This window comes from Anabrus simplex, chromosome 1 (genome assembly GCF_040414725.1).
Source record: "Anabrus simplex isolate iqAnaSimp1 chromosome 1, ASM4041472v1, whole genome shotgun sequence".
Lineage (NCBI taxonomy): Eukaryota > Metazoa > Arthropoda > Insecta > Orthoptera > Tettigoniidae > Anabrus > Anabrus simplex.
Window position 1 is genome coordinate 649,042,352 of NC_090265.1, and position 15,890 is coordinate 649,058,241.

Here is a 15,890-nt window from a genome sequence, read left to right on the forward strand (position 1 = left end):
AATTTCTCTGCCACGGGGTTTGGGTGTATGTGTCGTCTTTATCATCATTTCATCCTCATCACGATTCGCAGGTTGTCTACGGGCTTCAAATCAAAAGACCTGCACCTGGCGAGTCGAACATGTCCTCGGACACTCCCGGCACTAAAAGCTATATGCCATTTAATTTCATGTGTAAATAATTAGTTCTAATTAGTGTACCAACTGGCAGCATTTTGTGTGCGTCTTTGTGGATACATCAGTCCTTTTTTGTATTTTTTGCCATTTTGTATTTTTAGGTCATTTCTAAAATTATACGTCATTATTTGGTCATTTTATGGAATTTATTAAACGATTTTATACTTTTTGAGTCGTTTTCTTACATGTTTGAGGATTTTGAAGCATTTACGCGTGTGGTATTGGACTTTATCGCAATTTTAAATGAGGATGAATACGAAGACTTGAGAATCTTACAACACTTTGTCAATCTGGGGATTAGAGAAACTTTGTTCACCATTACTTCTTGGAAATGTCCACATTCCAGGAGAGACGCCTCCAATTGGAGAAGTCTTCCTCGTGAAAAGTCGGGATTTTCTCCTGAATACGCGGAGCAATTTCTCTGTAAAACGTAAAGAATTTCATCTTGTTTTCTTGACATGGCAAAAACCCAGAAGATAATTATAATGTCTATAACATGAATATATGCTGTACAAAATCGGTCAGTAAATTGATTCTAAAATTTCATTTAAAATTTGTCATTTTTAAAATTTTCGGATCATTTTACGGGATTTCTGCTGTCATTTTATAGATCATTTTTTAAACATTTTTAGGTCATTAAAATTCTGATCCTGGTTATTATTACGTATTAAGGGCTATGAGGTAATAGGAAAATTAAAAAGATCGAACGCAGTGATGAAGTAGCGTACCAAGTCAGAGACGACTTCTTCCTGACCTTTTGCCTAGTTTATTCGAGTCGGTTATTTGATGAGGAGTTTGGCTCAGTTTTACGGCCGGATACCCCTAATGACGTGAATCCTATCTGGAGGGTTGTATTCACTATTGAGTGTGTAATGGTTTTTAGCGTGTTGTGTTGTGTTGTGTTGTGTTGTGTTGTGTTGTGTTGTGTTGTGTTGTGTTGTGTTGTGTTGTGTTGTGTTGTGTTGTGTTGTGTTGTGTTGTGTTGTGTTGTGTTGTGTTGTGTTGTGTGTAAGTGAAGAGGAATTATTCAGAGAAACACAAATACCCAGCCCCTACAAGCTAAAGGAATTAACCATACGCAATTAAAATCCCGGGCTCGGTCAGGAATCGAACCCCGGGCTCTAAAAATGGCAGTAATAATTCGTATGACAGAAAACAGTGTAACACTTCCTGCTTCGCCGGGCTGAGTGGCTCAGACGGTTGGCAGGTTCGATCATGGCTCAGCCCGATGGTATTTGAAGGTGCTTAAATACATCAGCCTCTTGTCGGTAGATTTACTGGCACATAAAAGAACTCCTGCGGAACAAAATTCTGGCAGCTCGGCGTCTCCGAAAACCAAAAAAAGTAGTTAGTGGGACGTAAAAACAATAGCATTGTTATTTATTTAATCCTGCTTCGAGCACCACACAGATAATTTACAAATTTCTTCTTCCAGAACTCAGGTTCCTCCCTTATGTGCAATAGAAATATCCTACGAGGGACTGGCGAACAAAGTATGTGGCTTCCCATTGAGTAGCGTACAACAGTCAATGAGTACATCAATGAGATTATTTCTAGGCCGAAAAGTTGATGCGACATGGACTTAGTCCCCAAGATACATGTCCGGAATTTGAACAGCTTGTCGTACTCAGGCGCATGAGGAAGGAACGAGTGTTGGTGTGTACAATCAAGAACAGAAATACGGCCTGCCTTGGGCATATTAGGAATGATAAGTACAACCTCTTAAAACCGATCATTAAAAAAAAAAAAATGAAAATCCACAGCCTGTTTCCAGTCATTTGACCGGTCAGGAATGGAATGAATGAAGCCCCTATCTAGCGGCGAGGATAGGAATTGTGCCGCCTGCCGAAGCCTGTCGCACTCCTCTGGGGCATGATTAATGAATGACAGATGAAATGAAATGATATTGGAGAGTGTTGCTGGAATGAAATATGACAGAGAAAATCGGAGTACCCAGATTGAAAACCTGTCCTGCCTCCCCTTTGTCCAGCACAAATCTCACATGGAGTGACCGGGATTTGAACCACGGAACCCAGCGGTGAGAGGCCGGCCGCTTGCCGCCTGAGCCACAAAAGCTATTTAAAATTGATGCTATAGGGTAAAATTATAGATGAACGTTGAGATCGAAAAAATCACTCTTGGCTGAGGAGCTTACAGGTTTGGACAGGATTAGATTCGAGAGGGAAGTCAAATATCGTGCAGATTTCGCTGTCATTGCAGTCAACCTCCCATCATGGAAATGCACTGCAATTATTATCATTATTATTCTTTCTTTCTTTCCTTTCTTAATCTGTTTACCGTCCAGGGTCGTTTTTTCCCCCTCGAACTCAACGAGGGATCCCACCTCTACCGCTTCAAGGGCAGTGTCCTTGAGCGTGAGACTTTGGGTCGGGGATACAACTGGGGAGGTGGACCAGTACCTCGCCCAGGTGACCTTACCTACTATTCTAAACAGGGTCCTTGTGGAGGGGTGGGAAGATTGGAAGAGACAGGCAAGGAAGAGGGGAAGGAAGCGGCCTTGGCCTTAAGTTAAGTACCATCCCGGCATTTGCCTGGAGGAGAAGTAAACTCCGGTAAACCACTTCGAGGATGGATGAGGTGGGAATCGAACCCACCTCTACTCAGTTGATCTCCCGAGGCTGAGTTGACTCCGTTCCAGCCCTCGCACTTTTTTTCAGATTTTGTGGCAGAACCGGGAATCTTACCCGGCCCTCCGGAGGTGGCAGCTAATCCGCTAACCAGTGCACCACAGAGGCGGATTATTATTATTATTATTATTATTATTATTATTATTATTATTATTATTATTATTATTATTATTATTACCTATCGTATTTAGTGCAAGGTTACGAATAGTGGAGTTATTTACCTTCTATTCCTTAAAACACCTTCATGGCCTGGAAATTTAACAGCAGTCACTTGTTAACCTAAAAAATGGAAGAGCAGTTGACCTAGATCCTACCCTTCAGTCATTTAAAAACTTTCTACAGCATGTGGGAGAAGTTCGGAATGCAGATGTTTAGGACAGAACTGATAAATTGTAATGGGAGTTGCTTGTAACTGTGTGTAGTAGTAAACCGGCGTTTCCGAGTTACTTGTTCGCCAGTATGATGACTTGTGGAACGTGTGTGGGGCAGATACCCAGTTCAGTCTGGCATAGCTTCCACTTACTCTGCTAGTGTCCTCTCTTTCGCTCTTCCAGTTGCACCTCCCTTGGCCTAATTCAAAACAAGCAGAGTTTTCATTAATCTCCACCCCGCCAATGGTCCAAAAGTTCCGAAATGATGGCCTGCAGATTACGAGGTGTAGTGTGGTCAGCACGACGGATCTCCTCGGACATTATTCTTGGTTTTCTAGACCCACTGTCAGATAGCTCCTCAGTTGCAATTACGTAGCCTGAGTGGACATCAAGCCATCCCTCAGATTCAGGTAAAAATTCCCTGACCTGATCGAAAATCGAACCCGCGGTCTCCAGGTATGAGGCAGACACGCTACTCCCACACCGCGGGCCGGCTGTTTAACGAAAATCCGAAACTAAAAACAGCAAAAGGTACAATACTATAGTCATAACATTAAAAGAAAGAAGCATTCTGACAATTGACGCGGCAGGGGGAGGGGGGAGGGGGGAGGGGGGAGGGGGGGTGTTGCTGAGAAGTGAAAGGTTTGGCAACTTCAAGCAACTCCACGCGAACAACAGGCACGTCTCCGCGTTTCCATGGCAACCATACCCTACTCTTTTCTGCCCAGCCGGGCAAGAAGTAAACGGACCTCCCTACACTAGCTGTCAGAGCGCTTCGTTTAATATCAAGACTATACAAGTAGGCCTACTGGGTAAAAATTGGAGCCATAGAAAAGAGTCATTTGAACAGTGGCTGTTCGTGGAGTTCACAACAAACGGGACACAATGTTTTAGGTCTTTTTCGTCGGTCTTAGACTCGCCCCTACCCAACAAAATACACACATCCATTCCCCATTTTCGTACATATTTTTGTAGTTCATGTTATATGTTCTATATCCTCGACCCCTACCAGGAAACGGGAGTAAGGAGTAGACATACTACATACCTACATTTTATATATTCTATTTTTATCCTTAAACACCTGCGCTATACATAGTTCTAGTCGTGATGGGCCTCATTCCTTTGCAAGTAATCACTCCTCATAATTTAGAGTTTTAGTTTGTAAATACCAGTATTTCGCCTGATTCATTTCACCATGGTGGCGTCTCCACGTCTTTGCATTAATTCAAGTGTAGCTTTTCACATGTGGTGGCGCGGCCAGAATTCCTAGTGGCAGGCAATGCGATTTTTGGAGCGGTCAAGTTGGCAGCACCATCACATGTTTACATTAAGTCAAACGGAGCTTTTTACGCAAGACGTGACTTCCTGCGCGGCCAGGTCAGGCGTGTGGTTTATGTGATAGTGTTTCAAAATAGATATCTTACCAGAAAAGAGTGATTTCGATACAGATAAATTCATATCCTTCATTCAATCGACAGAGAATATTTTGCAAGTAAAAAGAACTGTGCAAAAAGTGCTTGTGTAAAATTAATAATTATTTTTTATAGGCTATGTTACTTAATAAATAGAACGCCCTTTAACGTAAATCTAAAATGTGCAAATTCTTTTTACCTCAGTGTCACTAGGAGTGTTCCTCTGGTGGTGTCCACACCGGTCAATTGATCTTTTACACACAACAGTAGTTCATCAAAAGATGAAATGCTCATTCGTAGGAAGGTTAAACATTTGACTGGATTCTAAGATCAGTACAAAATGCAAAGTATAGCTTTTATTGATCGATCCAAAATATTGTGTTTGTCCGTTTTCGGCGTTTGCGTAACCTGATATATATAAAAGTAGTAAGTGCTGCTTCTTCCACCTCCATTTCCAGACTGATGGCCATCAGCGCCCATATGACAGTTTCTGGGCGGGGGGGTGCAGGCCTGGGGGTACGTAGTATTTTTAATATTTTGGAAGATAAATGGCGACTTGTATTCTGTGGTAAAATAAGCCACGGAATCCCCTGCCTGTTGGTGGGGAACGGTACTACCGCTTCTACGTAATACCGACTTTTAAATCATTTTCTTGAAAGGAAAACGCCTGACTAGACTAGATTTTTGCCTTTCCCTGAGAGCTGAGGGGGGGGGGGGGCCCACCTTGCCCTCTGGTATGGACGCCCTTGTTGATGGCGTATTTGGTGGCTAGAGAAAATATTCGTTGGAAAAGAATCCTTAATCCCTTTACCGGAGTCAGCGAGGGATCCCACCTCTACCGTCTCAAAGGCGTGAGACATTTTGCTGAGGATACAAATGAGTGACCTCACCTGCTATACTGAACAGGAGCTTTGTGGGGGATGGAAAGATTGGAAGGGATAGGAAAGGAAGAGGGGAGGAAGCGGCCATGGCCTTAAGTTGGTAACCATCCTGGCATTTGCCCGGAGAAGTGGAAAAAACCACTTCGAGTATAGCTGAGGTGGGAATCGAATTCCCTCTACTCAGTTGACTTCCCGAGACTGAGTTGACCCCGTTCCAGTCGTCCTACCACTTTTCAAATTTCCTGGCAGAGCCGGGAATCTAACCCGGGCCTCCGGGAGTGGCAGTTAATTACACTGACCACTACACCATAGAAGCATACAAATAGTGCTCGAATATTAACAAAGAGCCTTCTCTAAAACGTATCGAACTGCGACATGCACCAGCACTGCACTCCACAATAAACAGTAAGCAGGGATTTACTTTCCGCTTATCACTTGTGTTTGGTTCAGCCTGTCCAACAAAACTGCATGGAAAACCGACGAGCACGAAACGAAAACACGCTAAATTCCCTTCTCATAAATGAAAAGGAGTGTTTCTATGCCGCTAGAAGAAGTTCAAATAACCACCAAATCCCTACATGAACATTATAGTTTAAAAACTCTCCCTGCTAGAAACATCTCGAATTCACTGGGTCTAGTGGAAAATTGCTACATTGGCACCACACAATGATAGCAAATAGTGCACGAAAATTTATCTTTTTACTTTATATTTTTCCTCACATTATGTGTGTTTCTAGTTTCATACAGTTTATGCGAAAGCACTTCTGCATTGGAGAAAGGGGGTTGAAATTTTCTACGAAAAAATCTTCGACCTATCAGACTGCTTTAAAGAAAGTTAACAAAACTGTTCCTGTCCACATCAAGTGTACAAATATCAGTTATGCGAAGGACCTACTAAAGTACCCAAGTGTTCGGCCTCAAAATCTTTGTGACCTTAGTCAGTGGTGCCAAGAATCTTCCAAAATACTGGAAAGCAGCGTAACGCATAAAAACTACTAAAGGATATTTTAAAGAAAATAACGTCATAAATTCGCGTGCTTTCAAATGATTCATGGACAGCAGGAAACGTTGACCGTGTGACCAAAGGGTTGTGGTGCAAAGCTGGCCGAAATGTAATGAATAATAATAATAATCGTCATAATCATACTAATGGTATGACGTTTTCGATGAAGAAAACACCGTGATTGTGAAATCACGATCAGTTACGATTGTTCTCCCTGCTGTATGGGAAAAGAGAAAATATCAACACAATAGTAACTTGGAAAGACGTCATGGGTATTGTTTGTCCGTGTTTTGTTTGCTATCGTCGATATGTTATGGACTCTGGACATCTCTGGTCATCGACCTCTTTGGAATTTTAACTGCTCGTTATTTTGTATTGCTAGGATTAGCGAAAGGAGAGTTTGTGTGTTCGGTAGTGAGCAACGAATGGAATACACGCCCAGGGTCTAGAAATATGATATTATCCCAATATTTCCATGAAGTCCGCTTCTGTAGTGTAATGGTTAGTGTGATTACCTGCCACCCCCGGAGGCCCAGATTGGATTCCCGGCACTGCCACGAAATTTGAAAAATAGTACGAGGGCTGGAACGGGGTCCACTCAGCCTCGGGAGGTCAAATGAGTAGAGAGGGGTCGATTCCCACCTCAGCCATCCTCGAAATAGTTTTCCGTGGTTTCCTACTTGTCCTCAAGGCAAATGCCGGGATGACCTAACTCAAGGCTACGGCCACTTCCTTCCCTCTTCCTTGTTTATTCCCTCTGCTCTTCTCATCCTCCACAATTCCCCTGTTCAGCATAGCATATGAGACTGTCTGGGCGAGGTACTGGTCCTCATCTCAAGTTGTATCCCCGACCCATAAAGTCTCACGCTCCACGCTGCTTGGGGGCGTAGAGGTGAGATCCCTCGCTGAGTCCTAGGAAAAAGCCAAACCTGGAGGGTAAACGGATTAAGAAAGAAAAAATTGCATGAGAGATTGTAGAAAAAAAAAGCACTTAAAATACGATATAAATTGTCGCTGCAATCACCGCGATTCTTCGGTGACGTGACCTAGACGAAACGTCAGTCAAAGGCTGTGGAATCAGTTTAAAATACGACGACATTTATACCTACTGTATATAGAATAAAGAAAAGGGTATCAACATTCCCTTTGGGAAAATCAAATGATCATAAATATATCTTATATGTCTCTCGGCAATAGCCATCCATCAACGGTTGCTAGGTAACACCGCGTCACACGTGTCGTTAATTTCAAACGACCGCCAGCCATAACAAGACTATATAGTTAGAGCCCTGCGCGGATATACAAAATAATATCCGCACCCGCATCTGCATCCGCGAACGCTTATTGACATCCGCAACATGGTTATCCGCGGATACATTAAATATTAACTACAGTATATTACACCCAAGTTATTGAAACGGATAGATCTGTTAACATAATACAATAGGCCTGACACCTGGCACCAGAACCCCTACAGTCGCAGGTGTATGAGGGATTTTCTCTTGCGACAACTACCGACGTATTGACCTTTGTTTCTTCCTTCCATTAATTGCGGGCAGAAGCCAGTTAGGCTTAGATCAGATTTACGGCTTTATGGTTTCAAGGTTCTTTAGATATGTCTATTCTCCCATACCAATGTCAAGGGTCGCCTAACCACAAGCAAAAACAATAAATCAATAAACGGCATTATTTAGAAATGATCAGGAAAATTATCCGTACTGCCATACAGTTTGTATTCGCCAAGACACTAGATTCGCGGATATCCGCGGGTAAGTCCGCGAATATCCGCATTCATGCAGGGCTCTAAATATAGTCTGCAAGACTGCTAGGTAACCTAGCGTTATACGTTTCGTACAATTTCAGATCCCCCCACCCGCAGCTGTAAGACATATTTATGTCTTAATAGTTTATGCTCGACGATACTTATAACTCCATTTTTTTAAAAATATTCATAAATTTCTGTCGAGATTACGCTTGACAGTTGAGTTTACTGAGCAGAGCGTATACGCTGGGTTATTGATTTTCCGTGAGTGGATCAGAGACCTTGCCAATGTCATATGTTTTCATAACGTTGATAGAAGGTTATCATAACCTAGCTTTGTTTCAAATAAAAATTGTTTATTGTACAATTGGTGAAGTGAATTTGCGGGAATGTCCCGTGTGGTTGTGGAATATTGGAAGTAGAAGGTGCATATGTGTGTCCGACATGTTTGATTTTGGAAACAAGTGCGAAGATAGTGTGTTGAGCGCAGGTGCGATGCTATCCTTACCTAATTGGTCAAACAGTTGTATCATAATGAAAATCTGAACACTGATTGGTGACGAACCTGTTTCTTTCATTATTTTTTTTCCTTTCTTTCTTAATCTGCTTACCCTCCAGGCTCCAGGGTTGGCTTTTCCCTCAGACTCAGCGAGGGATACCACCTTTACCGCCTCAAGGGCAATGTCCTGGAGCTTCAGACTCTGGGTCGGGGGATACAACTGGGGAGGTTGACCAGTACCTCACCCAGGCGGCCTCACCTGCTATGCTGAACAGGGGCCTTGCGGGAGGATGGGAAGATTGGAAGGGATAGACAAGGAAGAGGGAAGGAAGCGGCCGTGGCCTTACGTTAGGTACCATCCCGGCATTTGCCTAGAGGAGAAGTGGGAAACTACAGAAAACCACTTCCAGGATGGCTGAGGTGGGAATCGAACCCACCTCTACTCATTTGACCTCCCGAGGCTGAGTGGACCCCGTTCCAGCCCTCGTAACACTTTTCAAATTTCGTGGCAGAGCCGGGAATCGAACCCGGACCTCCGGGGGTGGCAGCTAATCACACAAACCACTACACCACAGAGGCGGGAAGAACCTGTTACATAATGAAAATCTGAACCCTGAATGTATCTGTATCATAATGAAACGTGAGTTATAATGAACCTCATTAAGATTCAGTTTTCTGGCATATAATATTTATATTTCGGGATCGTCGAGCATACAAGTTATTATTACTCGCGAAACTTTTAGTGATAATTCTTTGTACGGGAAGACGACTGAGGAGGGAGCTAGCCCGGTTCCGGTAATACTGCCAACTGAATGGAAATGAAATCTGAATTGAATCAGTAGTATGATCGATCGATAGGTATTTTCTAAACGTTTACTGTATTACCTTAAGCCAACAACTGAAATGAAATGGCGTATGGCTTTTAGTGCCGGGAGATCCCAGGACGGATTTGGCTCGCCAGGTGCAGGTCTTTTGATTTGACGGCCGTAGGTGACCTACGCGTCGTGATGAGGATGAAATAATGATGATGAAGACAACACATACACCCAACCCCCGTGCCAGGAAAATTAACCAATGATGGTTAAAATTCCCGACCCTGCCGGGAATCGAACCCGGGACCCCTGCGGCCAAAGGCCAGCACGTTAACCATTTATCCATGGAACCGAACAAGCCAACAACTGTGTCTCACACACACACATAAAACATTTCTCTATGCGAATCTTGTTCCTAGCATGAATTTTATATTTTGGGTTTGCTGCGTAAACAACAACAGTACTAGTACATAAAGAGTACGTCAGATGTCTCATGGCGATTCATAGTTTGTGTGTCAAAGGTTGCCAATACGAATCTCGAAGATTGCCGAGGACTATCGATTCAGCACTAGGGATTCCACGTATCACTAAAAGTTTCGCGAGTAATACATTTCCCTTGGGAAAATCAAATGATCATAAATATGTCTTTCAATAAAATGTGTGACGCGATGTTACCTAGCAACCGTGCAGGCTGTAATGTGAAGTACTGATGGATGGCCATGACATACAGATCCATGGCCTGTGCAGCTCTCAAGGTTTTGTTGCTAGGTAACATCGCGGCGTACATTTTGTTACATGACACTGTTCCGTTACACACATTTTCGGATGACCCCAGCTTTAAGACATATTTATGTGAAAAAAAAAAATCCTCTTGTTATTGAGTGAAGGAAGGCTTCATGGTACAAAGCTCTCTGGAAGCTAGCGACCTTAGTTATTGTCTGTCGGTTGTGAAAGGGGCTCTGACGTACTTGCTACCTCCCACGCTCGAACAGGTAATAATCCTCCACCACTCCTATATACAGACCAAACGTCGGGAAATAGTGAGTCACCTACCAATTATTAATTTTCTTCCTCACTGATGCTACGACTTATTTTCTCGTAATGCTCTCATTACATAATTTATCGAAAATATTCGACCCAAAGAAATGATCTTGGAATTTGCTTCAAGATCCCGAAGTAGCCTGAGTAACAAACGTCCAACTGCTCTAATTGTGTTTTCGTGGAAGAAGAAATTAATATCAGTTCAACCTACAAGGCAGTAATTCGCATGTTTCAATAATAATAATAATAATAATAATAATAATAATAATAATAATAATAATATAGAGCGAGTGGGCTGAGTGTATCGGACCGCGTAGCTGTTGGCTAGCATTCGGGAAATAGTAGCTTCTAACCTTACTATCGGTAGCCCTGAAGACAGCTCTCCGTAGTTTCCCATTTACACGTCAGATAAATGCTGGGGCTGTCCCCTAATTAGATCTCTGTTACTTTCTTCCCAGTCCTAGCCCTTCCCTATCCTTTCGCCGCCAAAAGACCTGTCTAAGTTGGTGAGACGTGTAATAATAATAATAATAATAATAATAATAATAATAATAATAATAATAATAATAATAATAATAATAATAATAATAACAATAATGAAAATTAAACGAAAATCCACAGCCTGTTTCCGGCCGTTCGACCGAATGAAGCCCCATCTAGCGGCGAGGATAGGAATTGTGCCGGCTGCCGAAGCCTGTCGCACCCCTAAGAAGCAATGATAAATGGCTGACAGATGAAATGTAAATGGAGAGTGTTGCTGGAATTAAAGATGCCAGGGAAAACCGGAGTATTCGGAGAAAAACCTGTCCTGCCTCCGCTTTGTCCAGTACAACTCTCACATGGAGTGACCGGGATTTGATCCACGGTATACAGCGGTGAGAGGCCGGCGCGCTGCCGCCTGAGCCACGGCGGCTTCTCCCACTTTTTATTCCCTAAGTTAAATTAAGATCTTAAACCTGATGTAGAATTTACATGGCCGGATTACATTAAGAAAGAATTTTGAAATTTCCACTCGAGTTAACTTTCTGAGATTGTTACATGATCAAAATATGACTGCCATTACCTTGAGCTGGTGAACCTTCCGGAGATGGACGAGGCAAGCCCTCCCCTGCCTCCTCTACTAACACACTCTGCTGCTGGACTGGAGTGATCGAAATACAGCATGGCTCAAACGGTCCCAGCTTTTATAGCCGAGAGGAAAGTTCCAGATGTCTCTGCGCCGATGCCCTGTCGAACCCACAATTTCCATTGGATAGTCTAATACATATCAAAAACCCTGGTTGGTTACTTAAATAAATGTACAAAATTTCCTATTAGCTAAATTTTAAGCTGGCGGGAAGAGATAGAAGTGCTGATAACCTTAAAATACCACAAAAAATCTACAAACAACACAGTTTAGGAAACCAATGTTTACAAAATTTCTCTTGAAAATTAATTGTCCATCCTCTCATGAGAGGGAGCACATACGTTGATACTATAGACATCTGTCGATGAATGTTCAAACTTTTTCGGAAATTAGTTTCATTTTTCATGTTAAAGATGGCCTTCTAAAAGGCGCTTAATTTAAATGCACGGAGCGGGTGTACCTCCGGTGCAATAATAATACAGTATTTTCAGTACTCCCACATTCACCTCACGTGACGTCACCACGGAAGGTGGTTTTACGTACCGCTTTATTTATCCAGTTAATTCCTAGCTTAGCTTTTATCTCCTCATTCCGAACACCCTCCTACCACGGTTCCCATCGGTTTTTACCTCCTATGATTATCGTACTTTCATGTCTGTTAGTTCTGACTTATGGATAACATATGCAGATTCCACCCAGCTTTCATTCCCTTACAGCAAGCCTGATGGCAACCCAAGGTCTACATTATTTCTTTTATTACACACTAGCATTTATTTGTAAATTTGCTTTGTGGTATTGTTGATTATTATACAGAAATGGATGTCCCGAATGAATTATATACGCTGAAATCAAATGTAAAGGTCTGGTTTATTTCCGTCCATCATGAGAAATATATCTGCAACATATTAATGCATCCAAAATTGTGCACTTTTCTAATACGTCCTATTACACTCAACGAGGAACTTCTGTAAAGAAGTCAGCACGAACCTCGCCGCATTGAACAGAGCAGAGACTGGATCTATTCGAGATAAAAGGCTTTGTTTTGTAGATACAAAGAAAGTTCGACTCGAATTGAGAAGAAAAGCTTTTGACAACTGGAGTACGAAATAGTATAAAAGCTGTAGTACTATTTAAACAGTATACTCCAGCGAATACATGGATTCGCAATCATAAAGGTTTGTCTTGCAATGAATGGCGTGAGGCAATAAAAATGAATGCCAATGTCTCTGCTGTGCGTACTGTACCTGGTAGATCGCAGGCCAACAGCCTCTGTCGGCGTTACCACCAGTAAGTGTTCACAAAATTTAACACTAGTAATAAAGTATTAAGTGCCTCCGTGGCTCAGACGGCAGCGCGTCGGCCTCTCACCGCTGTATACCGTGGTTCAAATCCCGGTCACTCCATGTGAGATTTGTGCTGGACAAAGCGGAGGCGGGACAGGTTTTTCTCCGGGTACTCCGGTTCTCCCTGTCATCTTTCATTCCAGCAATACTCTCCATTCTCATTTCATAGCATCTATCAGTCATTAATAAATCACTTTGGGAGTGGCGACCCCATCGTACTAACAGCCTATATCTACTTCATTCATTACATCCCTGACCCGGTCAGTGACTGGAAAACAGGTTGTAGGTTTTCATTTTCAATAAAGTATTAAGTAAAACGCTCGTTACTCGACCAACTTCGCAGGTTGGTATGCAAAGTTATCACTTTTTAATAATTGACAAACACGATTACTCTGCACTTTTTCGAAGCCAGTACATACACAATGATACACTACACAATAACAGTAACTGAAACTAGTCTTCACCAGCTGAAAGACCGCGGGATACCAAAGAGTAGAATATTGACGTATACTGAAGTCTAAACCAAGACTCCCACTTTTCAAAGAAGCATGAGTTGGCACAAAATCCGTAGAGATGGCAGCACCATCCAGTAAGGGGTTTGGTTACAGTAGCACATTGAAAGTGTGCACTTTCCATACAGTAACACCTCCGTAAGATATGGTGTCACCATCACTCACGCATGCGTTAAACCTACAAGAGCGAGAGCACAAGACCGATGTGCACATGCATGTGCTGGAAGTTTGAAGCGTAGAACCCGGCAAATTTAAAATGCGGCAGATCTAGAATTCTAATAATAATAATGTTATTTGCTTTACGTCCCACTAACTACTTTTTAAGGTCTTCGGAGACGCCGAGGTGCCGGAATTTAGTCCCGCAGGAGTTCTTTAACGTGCCAGTAAATCTACCGACACGGGGCTGTCGTATTTGAGCACCTTCAAATACCACCGGACTGAGCCAGGATCGAACCTGCCAAGTTGGGGTTAGAAGGCCAGCGCCTTAACCGTCTGAGCCACTCAGCCCGGCGATCTAGAATTCTAATTAATCAGTTAGATATAGAGTAATATAAGGGTAACATGGGTTCCAGTTCCAAATACTGGGCGTTAACGTGTACTTGAGCTCTTGTACACGGGCCGCCGCTGATTTTCACAAAGTGTTCGACACTTTTTCACACGTCCTGGGAGCCTGTCCACATGGTGATTTATACGCACCTCATCACCTCATGCCATATTGTAGCCAGATCGATGATAGCTAGCGCTTTGAGAGGACAATGTTATAAGACTCCTTTCACACGATCCACTGCTTTCTACCCACTCCACTCTACCAGGGTGCTGTCAACCGGCCTGAAGTGTCTTCCACTCTTGGCTACTGCAAACTCACTAAATCAGATTAGTTCGCCCAGACGGTCAACATTGTGTGCGCCACAAGTTCGAAGTTTTTTGTTTCAAAATGTCGGTTCCATTCATAGATGCTGAAAGATTAATAACAGAAATACAAAATCGACCTTGTCTGTGGGGTTTACGAACGACAGACTATTCAAATAATTTTTTAAAAAACTTGAAATGTGGACTGAAGTTTCCCAAGAAGTGTTTTGACAAACTGGACGACTCCGAAAAGAGGGAAGTTGGTAAGTACAATAATATTGTATGTGTTATATGCTGACTGTATGGATGTTGGGTATTCAGCCCGAAGGATGGTTTGATCTTCCACAGTTCCGCCAACAGCTGTCATGGATAGCCTACGCGTCAATGAAGAGGCATACTAGCATGTTAAGTATGTATTCAATATTAGGTCATTGTAAAAATAATTAATAAAGGTTTTAGCAGTCTTTATTTCAAAAGAATAGCTTCCAATTAAATTACATAATAACATTTTCTTACTCGTGAGAACTAACAGTGTTTTATTTACAGAAGTTAGGTATAGGTAGCAAGACCATACTGGTAGCTCATTGAATCAGTCGTTCAGACGGTCAACGTTGTGTGCATCACAAGGTCGAAGCTTTTGTCTCAAAATATCGGTGGAATGCGTGTTCTCATGTTGGTGTCCTGACGCTGTAAACTCGCTTCAAGGATTGACAACAATTCATCAAATTAATTCCCATTCATACGAAAGTAATTAAGGAAAATTTTTGGATGACTGGTACGTTCATCTAGAAGAAAACGATGAGCTCCTCGTTCTAGGTGATTAGAATTCAATGGATGGACCCAATGAACCCTAGAACTCTTCTTTCTCCACAGTCTTCTTTTCGTAAGAATATAAATCCTGAGGATAACTTTCGCGTCCATGGTCCAAAATCAAACTGAGACGCAGAAGATGTGGTGGGGACAAGAAGTTGCTGGCAAGTTGCCGGAAGTGGACAGCAAGGAAAAACAGTGCGTCTGAGAAGTGGCGTGGTGTGGAAAGCAAGTGGATCGTGTGAAAGGAGCCTAATGTCTATGAAGGAGTACACGGTCTCTCCAACTGTGGCAGCAACCGACGCTTTGACATTATTATTTTTATATGATGTATTGGGACACAATACTCCTTCAAATTGTAAAACAAAAGATTGTGTCATATTGTGTTATTCTTTGATCTAACCACTGATGAAGGGAATGGTTGAGATTTCCCGAAACATGTATGGTTTAATTAATAATGTTTCTTTCATTTAATGAGTGTATTGATCAAGGCGGATTTAAGTAAACTATTATAAATAGTTATATTATACATTGAGCTTTGAGACTAACGTAAACCAGCCAGAAGGGGTTGATACGGAAAAAGGAAGAATTTATGAAGAAATGGTGGACTTCTATAAGCAAAAGTACAAGCTGTCATCCATCTCTGT